We start from the raw sequence: 9,748 nt of genomic DNA on the forward strand, positions 1-9,748 counted from the left end.
GCGGTTTAACCGATAAAGATCTTCGTAGAATATGTAGGAACCAATTTGAGCATCGACGTTCCGATGTTGGTTATTGGCCGGAGATGTGTCTCGGACATGTCTACATAGTTCTCGAACCCGATTGGTCCGCACGCTTAACATTCGATGACAATTTGTATTATGAGTTATGTGTTTTGGTGACTGAAGATTGTTTGGAGTCCCTGATGAGATCACGGACATGATGAGAGTCTCAAAATAATCGAGAGGTAAAGATTGATATATTGGACGATGGTATTCGGACACCGGAATGGTTCGGGTATTTTTCAGAGTACCGAAGGGTTACCAGAACCCCCTCGGGGAAAGTAATGGGCCTACATGGGCCACAGGGGAGAGTGGAGGCAGCCCACAAGGGGTGGCCATGCCCTCCTCCCATGGGGGGTCCGAATTGGACTAGGGGAGATGGTGCGCCCCCCTTTCCTTCTCCTCTTCCCTCTCCCTTCCTCTTCCCCCGTCTCTAAGAAAGGAAGGGGGCTGAATAGGACTTGGAGTCCTATTTGGTTTCCACCCATGGCGCACCCCTAGGGCCGGCCACCTCCTCCCCTCATCCTTTATATACGGGGGCAGGGGGCACCCCAAGAGACAACAGTGGTTCCCTTAGCCATGTGTGGCGCCCCCTCCATAGTTTACTCCTCCAGTCATAGCATCGTTGTGCTTAGGCAAAGCCCTGCGCGGATCACATCACTGATACGTCCATTTTGCATCATGCATTTATATCGATATTTATTGCATTATGGGCTGTTATTACACATTATGTCACAATACTTATGCCTATTCTCTCTTATTCTACAAGGTTTACAGAAGAGGGAGAATGCCGACAACTGGAAAAGGAGAAAATATTAGAGACCTATTCTGCACAACTCCAAGAGTCCTGAAACTTCACGGGAGCAAGTTTCAAAATATATATAAAATATTGGGCGAAAGAAGTAATAGAGGGGGCCACCCAACATCCACGGGGGTGGGGGCGCGCCCTACCCCCCTGGGCGCCCCCCTGACTCATGGGCCCCCAGGCAGCTCTCTGATGCCCATCATTGGCTATATGGAGTCTTTTGTCCAGGAAAAAATAATAAGCAAGCTCACGGGATGAAACTACGCTGCCACGAGGCTGAACCTTGGCAGAACCAATCTAGGGCTCCAGCGGAGCTGTTCTGCCGAGGAAACTTCCCTCCGGGAGGGGGAAATCATCACCATCGTCATCACCAACGATCCTCTCACAAGGAGGGGGTCAATCTCCATCAACATCTTCACTAGCACCATCTCATCTCAAACCCTAGTTCATCCCTTGTATCCAATCTTTGTCTCAAAACCTCGGATTGGTACCTGTGGGTTGCTAGTAGTGTTGATTACTCTTTGTAGTTGATGCTAGTTGGTTTATTCGGTGGAAGATCATATGGCCAGATCCTTTATGCATATTAATACCCCTCTGATTATGAACATGAATATGATTTGTGAGTAGTTACGTTTGTTCCTGAGGACATGGGAGAAGTCTTGCTATAAGTAGTCATCTGAATTTGGTATTCGTTCGATATTTTGATGAGATGTATGTTGTCTTTCCTCTAGTGGTGTCATGTGAACGTCGACTACATGACACTTCACCACTGTTTGGGCCTAGAGGGAGGCATTGATAAGTAATAAGTAGATAATGGGTTGCTAGAGTGACAGAAGCTTAAACCCTAGTTTATGCGTTGCTTCGTAAGGGGATGATTTGGATTCATATGTTTCATGCTATGGTTAGGTTTACGTTAATACTTCTGTTGTAGTTGTGGATGCTTGCAATAGGGGTTAACCATAAGTGGGATGATTGTTCAATGAAGGATAGTACCCAAGCACTGGTCCACCCACATATCAAATTATCAAAGTACCGAACGCGAATCATATGAGCGTGATGAAAACTGGCTTAACGATAATTCCCATGTGTCCTCAGGAGCGCTTTCCTTTATATATAAGTTTGTCCAGGCTTGTCCTTTGCTACAAAAAGGATTGGGCCATCTTTCTGCACCTTACTAACTTTTATTACTTGTTACCCGTTACAAATTACCTTATCACAAAACTATCTGTTACCGATAATTTCAGTGCTGGCAGAGAATACCTTGCTGAAAACCGCTTATCATTTCCTTCTGCTCCTCGTTGGGTTCGACACTCTTACTTACAAAAAAGGCTACGATAGAGCCCCTACACTTGTGGGTCATCAAGACTCTTTTTTGGTGCCGTTGCCTGGGAGTGAAGCGCCTTTGGTAGGTGGAATTTGGTAAGGAAACATTTACATAGTGTGCTGAAATTTACTGTCACTTGTTACTATGGAACATAATCCTTTGAGGGGCTTGTTCGGGGTATCTTCACCCCGACCAGTAGAGCAAAGAGTTTATCCTCAACCTACTGAACCTACTAAAAATGTTTACTTTGAAATTACTTCGGGTATGATTGAGAAACTGCTAGCTAATCCTTTCACAATGGATGGAACATTACATCCCGATTTGCACCTAATCTACGTGGATGAAGTTTGTGGATTATTTAAGCTTGCATGTATGCCTGATGATGTTATAAACAAGAAGGTCTTCCCTTTATCTTTTAAGGGAAAGGCATTGACATGGTTTAGGGTATGTGATGAGATGGGATCATGGAACTACAACCAATTGAAATTGGAATTTCATCAGAAGTTTTATCCTATGCATCTTCTTCAACATGATCGTAATTATATATATATATATATATTGGCCTCGCGAAGGAGAAAGCATCGCTCAAGCTTGGGGGAGGCTTAAGTCAATGTTATATTCATGCCCCAATCATGATCTCTCAAGAGAAATTATTATTCAAAATTTTTATGCTTGGCTTTCTATCGATAATTGCTCCATGCTCGATACTTCTTGTACTGGCTCTTTTATGATGAAGACTATTGAATACAAATGGGATTTATTGGAAAGAATTAAATGCAATTCTGAAGATTGGGATCTCGACGAAGGTAAGGAGTCAGATATATCACCTAAGTTTGATTGTGTTAAATCTTTTATGGATACCGATGCTTTCTGTGAATTTAGCACTAAATATGGACTTGACTCTGAGATAGTAGCTTTCTTCTGTGAATCCTTTGCTACTCATGTTGATCTCCCTAAGGAGAAGTGGTTTAAATATAATCCTCCCATTGAAGTAAAAGTAGTTGCACCTATTAAAGTTGAAGAAAAGACTCTCACTTATAATGATCCTGCTGTTCCTACCGCTTATATTGAGAAACCAACTTTCCCTATTTGAATAAAGGATCATGCTAAAGCTTCAACTGTGGTTCGTAAGAGTAATACTAGAATACCTACACCCTCTGAGTAAATTAAAGTTGAACCTAGTGTTGCTATGGTTAAAGATCTCTTGGCCGATAATATTGTTGGGCACCTTATTTACTTCTGTGGTGAAGCTGCTAGAACTGCTAGACCCGATACTAAAAATAAACATAGACCTGTTGTAGGCATGCCTGTTATTTCTGTTAAAATAGGAGATCATTGCTATCATGTCTTATGTAATATGGGTGCTAGTTCAAGTGCAATACCACATTCCTTATATAAAGAAATTATGCATGATATTGCACCTGCTGAGATAGAGGAAATTGATGTTACAATTAAGCTAGCCAATAGACACACTATTTCACTAGTGGGGATTGTTAGAGATGTTGAAGTCTTGTGTGGGAAAGTTAAATATCCTGCTGATTTTCTTGTTCTTGGTTCCCCACAAGATAACTTTTGTCCCATTATATTTGGTAGAACTTTCTTGAATAGTATTAATGCTAAGATAGACTGCAAAAAGGATGTTGTTACTATTGGTTTGGGGGATATGTCTCATGAGTTTAATTTTGCTAAATTTCGTAGCCAACCCTCTGATAAAGAATTGCCTAGTAAAGATGAAATTATTGGTCTTGCTTCTATTTCCGTGCCTCCTAGTGATCCTATAGAACAATATTTGCTTGACCATGAAAATGATATGTTTATGAATGAAAGAAGGGAAATAGATGAAGTATTCTTTAAACAGGGACCTATTTTGAAACACAACATGCCTATTGAAATTCTAGGGGATCCTCCTCCACCCAAGGGTGACCCCGTCTTTGACCTTAAACCTTTACCTCCTACTCTTAAATATGCTTATCTTGATGAGAAAGAGATATACCATGTTATTATTAGTGCTAACCTTTCAGAGCATGAAGAAAAGAAATTATTGAAAACTCTGAAGAAGCCCCGTGCCGCTATTGGATATACTCTTGATGATCTTAAGGGCTAAACCGGTTGTTGATCACCAATGACGGTTAAATCCTAAGATGAAATAAGTGGTAAGAAAGAAATACTAAAGCTTCTGGAGGCAGGTATAATCTATCCCGTTGGTGATAGTCAGTGGGTAAGTCCTGTCCATTGTGTCCCTAAGAAGGGAGGTATTACTGTTGTTCTTAATGATAAACATGAATTGATCCCACAAAGAATTGTTACAGGTTATAGAATGGTAATTGAATTCCGCAAATTAAATAAATCTACTAAAAGGATCATTACCCTTTACCTTTTATTGATCAAATGCTAGAAAGATTATCCACACATACACATTTTTGCTTTCTAGATGGTTATTCTGGTTTCTCTCAAATATCAATGTCAAAAGAGGTTGAAGAAAAGACAACCTTTACTTGCCCTTTTGGTACCTTTGCTTATAGACGTATGCCTTTTGGTTTATATAATGCACCTGCTACCTTTCAAAGATGTATGACTGCTATATTCTCTGACTTTTGAGAAAAGATTGTTGAGGCATTCATGGATGATTTTTCTGTATATGGAACTTCTTTTGATTATTGCTTAAGCAACCTTGATCGAGTTTTGCAGAGATGTGAAGAAACTAATCTTGTCTTCAATTGGGAGAGGTGCCACTTTATGGTTAATGAAGGTATTGTCTCAGGGCATAAAATTTCTGAAAGAGGTATTGAAGCTAATAAAGCTAAAGTTGATGCTATTGAAAATATGCCGTGTCCCAAGGACATTAAAGGTATAAGAAGCTTCCTTGGTCATGCCGGTTTTTATAGGAGGTTCATTAAGGACTTCTCTAAAATTTATAGGCCTCTGACTAATCTCTTACAAAAAGATGTTCCTTTTGTCTTTGATGATGATTATGTAGAAGCATTTGAAATACTTAAGAAAGCTTTGATTTCTGCACCTATTGTTCACCCTCCTGATTGGAATTTACCATTTGAAAGTATGTGTGATGCTAGTGATTATGCTGTAGGGGCTGTGTAATGCCCCATATGTAACTTACCATATTTCTATTCCAACTCTTGCCATTTTCGGCACTAAGTTATGATATTTCCTCGTTGTCAGGTTTTTTCTTCGTGTTGCTTTTGTCTTTGTCATGCATATCATATCATGTCATCATGTGCATCGCATTTGCATACGTGTTCGTCTCATGCATCCGAGCATTTTCCCCGTTGTCCATTTTGCATTCCGGCGCTCCTATGTCCTCCGGTGTCCCCTTTTACCTCTTTTCGTGTGCGGGTGTTAAACGTTCTTGGATTTTACCGAGACTTGTCATGTGGCCTTGGTTTACTACCGGTAGACCACCTGTCAAGTTTCGTGTCATTTGGACTTCGTTTGATACTCTAACGGTTAACCGAGGAGCCAAGAAGGCCTCGTGTGTGTTGCAGCCCAACACATCTCCAAAGTAGCCCAAAACCCCCTCCATCATCTCGGTCGTTTGATCACGATCGCGTGGCCGAAAACTGTGCTCAATTTGGAGCCTCCTAGCTCCCTCTACCTATAAAAAGGTCCTCCCATTCCAAATCACGGATCAAACCCTAGACCCCTCCCTCTCCTCGCACCGCCTGATGAAAACCCACCGTCCGGACGTGTCCGTTCCAGCCGTCCGCCGACACGTGGCGTCGTCTGATTCACCGCTGCCCGTGCACCCAGTTCACCACGTCGCGGGGCCCATCGCCGGCCCGCCTCCGGGCTGAACCGAGCCGCGCCCCGCGTCGCCGCCTGGGTCTCCCACGCCGCCCCGCTGCTCGTCTCCAGCTCTCTGCGCCGCCGCCCTACACCGCGCCGGCACTGCCTCGTCCGCTTTGCCGCCCACCGCCACCCTCCTCGCCGACCGCGCCAAGTCCGCCGCCTCACCGCGTCTCGTCGTCGACCGCGCCAAGTCCGGCCACCGGCGAGTCCCCGTGATGTCGGATCCGGCTCCTCCCCTATTCTCCGGCGAGTTCTTCAAATCCGGCGTGTTGTTCCAGTGAACCTCGAAGAACGTGCCCATCCAGACCTGGAAACCCTAAGTGTTGACTTTTTGCCCTTGTCCCAGTATTTTTATGCATTTTTCATCGCATCATAACTCTGCACCCGTGGTTCCATTTTGGGCGTGTAGCATATCAAATTGTTCGTCTCGACGAGTACTTCATTTAATTCCATTGCACCATGTTCATATGAGCTCATCTTGATGCCCTAAATGCTGTTGCAAGAGTGCTATGCAATGTTAGTTTCAGATGCTTAGCAGAGATTGGACATTTGTCATTTTTGCCATGATTAATGTGTGCCTCCTATGAACTTGAGCCCTACATGTGTTTTAAAGTATGCCATGCCATATTTACAAGGTTGTATGCCATGTATTTTTGTGATATTTGTGGTGACTAGCACAAGCATGCAAAGTAGCTCTCGTAATGTTGCTGATTTTAGGGACTTAGAAATCTTCTAAGTCATTGTCCTGTTAATATTTTTATGCCATGTATTCTTGTTGCTACAGAGTGATCCATGCCTATTTTGAGCATGTTCAGTAAGGAAGTTTTGAGATATTGTTGTGCTCTATCCATCCATGTCTTTGTTCGCATTTATGGAGTACCTAGATTGACTCAATCGAGCTCTACTTTTGCTATAAAATGTTCCTCGAAGATTGTTTACGTGTTAAGCAATTTTGCCGAGGTTGTTGTAGTTGATCCATGCATGCTATGAGGTTGTTCTTGCCATGTTTAGATTCTATGCCATGTCTACTTGCTGGGTGTATTCATAGTTTGTCATTCAATGCCTTGTGGTGAGTGCATCGAGCTCATAAACATTCCTACGTGAATCTGTTTTGCCATGTTCCAGTTTTCTGTTAAGTCTGAATCTGTTATCGAAACTTCCTATGTTCACATGGTTGCCATTGTATTTTCTAATCCCTTTTAGCTTATGGTCAGTAAGGGACTTTTGTTGTATGCTTTGAGTAGCTTCATGCCATGCCTTGCTTTGCCATGATATGTTCCTGTAGCATGTTGTTATCTTGCTCTAAACATTGCTTTCCATGTTAAAATCTTGACATGTTGTTATTTTCACTAAGTCTGTAACCTTATATCTTTTGTACTTTTGCCATGCTTGTTTGAACCTACTATTGAGTGAATTAGCCGTAGCTCAGTGTTCATCTTTTGTCAAGCATCTTGAGTGGATCACTGCCATGTGCTTTGTTGTTATGTTAGAGTGCAGTAGCTTGTTGTTCTTGATGCATTTAGATGGCCTTGTGTTGTTAATCGCAGATCGGTGCCATATTTGTTTTGCTTGCCATTTGCAAACCGTGCATCCGGTTCCGGTAATCTTTATATCGATTTCGACCGAAATCAACATATCTTTCCAGTGGCACTCTTGGTTTTCCAAGTTGAGGCCAGGTTCAACCTTTCCTTTTCGAAACATGCATATGCATTGTAGATCACATCTCGCATATCATGCCATGTTTTGCATCATGTTGTTTCTGCATTGCACGTGGTTGATTGTGGTTCCCTTTGTTTGTGTTCTTGCTTTGGGTAGAGCCGAGAGATGAGTACGTGAACAAGGAACCCATTGAGTACGCTTACGAGGATCAAGCTTACGTCATCTCGGATAACTTTGCAGGCAAGATGACCATACCCTCGAAATCACTTCTATCTTTGCTTGCTAGATGCTCGCTCTATTGCTATGCCTATGCTACGATACCTACCACATGCTTTATCATGCCTTCCATATTTCCATGTCAAACCTCTAACCCACCTTGTCCTAGCAAACTGTTGTTTGGCTATGTTACCGCTTTGCTTAGCCCCTCTTATAGCGTTGCTAGTTGCAGGTGAAGATCGGAGTTTGTTCCTTGTTGGAACATGTTTATTGTTGGGATATCATTATTATATCTTGCCTATTTTAATGCATCTATATACTTGGTAAAGGGTGGAAGGCTCGGCCTTATGCCTGGTGTTTTGTTCCACTCTTGCCACCCTAGTTTTCCGTCATACCGGTGTTATGTTCCTTAATTTTGCGTTCCTTACACGGTTGGGTTATAATGGGAACCCCTTGACAGTTTGCCTTGAATAAAACTCCTCCAGCAATGCCCAACATTGGCTTTACCATTTTCCACCTAGCCTCTTTTTCCCTTGGGTTCCGCGGACTCAAGGGTCATCTTTATTTTAAACCCCCCCGGGCCAGTGCTCCTCTGAGTGTTGGTCCAAACTAGAGCCCCTTGCAGCGCCACCTCGGGGAAACTCGAGGGCTGGTTTTAGTTGTACGGATTGCTTATCCGGTGTGCCCTGAGAATGAGATATGTAGAGCTCCTATCGAGATTTGTCGGCACATTCGGGTGGTTTTGCTAGACTTGTTTTACCATTGTCGAGATGTCTTGTAACCGGGATTCCGAGTCTGATCGGGTTGTCTTGGGAGAAGGAATATCCTTAGTTGACCGTGAGAGCTTGTGATGGGCTAAGTTGGGACACCCCTGCAGGGATTTGAACTTTCGAAAGTCGTGCCCGCGGTTATGGGCAGATGGGAATTTTTTAATGTTCGGTTGTAGAAAACCTGAAACTTAACTTAGCTAAAATGACTCAACAGAGTGTGTGGCCGTGATGGTCTCTTTTCGGTGGAGTCCTGGAAGAGAACACGGTCTCGTGTTATTCTTGAACGTAGGTTGTTCTAGGATCACTTCTTGATCATAGTTTCTCGACCGTGCCTTGCCTTCTCTTCTCGCTCTCTTTTGCGTATGTTAGCCACCATATATGCTAGTGCTTGTTGAAGCTCCACCTCATACCTTTTACCCTACCTATAAGCTTAAATAGTCTAGATCGCGAGGGTGTGAGATTTCTGAGTCCCCGTGACTCACAAATTACTTCCAAAACCAGATGCATGGACCGATGATACCATTCCAGAAGATGCGACTGAGCTCAAGTGGGAGTTCGATGAGGACTCACGACGTTACTATGTTTCCTTTCCAAACGATCAGTAGTGGAGCCCAGTTGGGACGATCGGGGACATTGTTGCATTTGGGGTTGTCTTCATTTTGGTTCCGTAGTCGGACCTTGATTATATCTGGATGATTGTAATGTTATATTTATGCTATTGTGTGACGTGGCGATTGTAAGCCAACTATGTACGTCTTTTCCTTATTCAGTACATGGGATGTGTAAAGATTACCCCTCTTGCGACATTTCCTTCAATGCGGTTATGCCTCTAAGTCGTGCTCCGACACGTGGGAGATATAGCCGCATCGAGGGTGTTACAGGCTGTTCTAGGACAAAGAGTTGATAAGAAATTAAATGTTATCCAATATGCTTGTAAGACTCTAGATAATTCTCAAAGAAATTATGCTACTACTGAAAAGGAGTTTATAGTAGTTGTGTTTGCTTGTGATAAGTTCAGACCTTATATTGTTGATTCCAAAGTAATTGTGCACGTTGATCATGCTGGTATTAAATATCTTATGGAAAAGAAAGATGCTAAACCTAGACTTA

Source organism: Triticum urartu, chromosome 6 (genome assembly GCF_003073215.2).
Source record: "Triticum urartu cultivar G1812 chromosome 6, Tu2.1, whole genome shotgun sequence".
Lineage (NCBI taxonomy): Eukaryota > Viridiplantae > Streptophyta > Magnoliopsida > Poales > Poaceae > Triticum > Triticum urartu.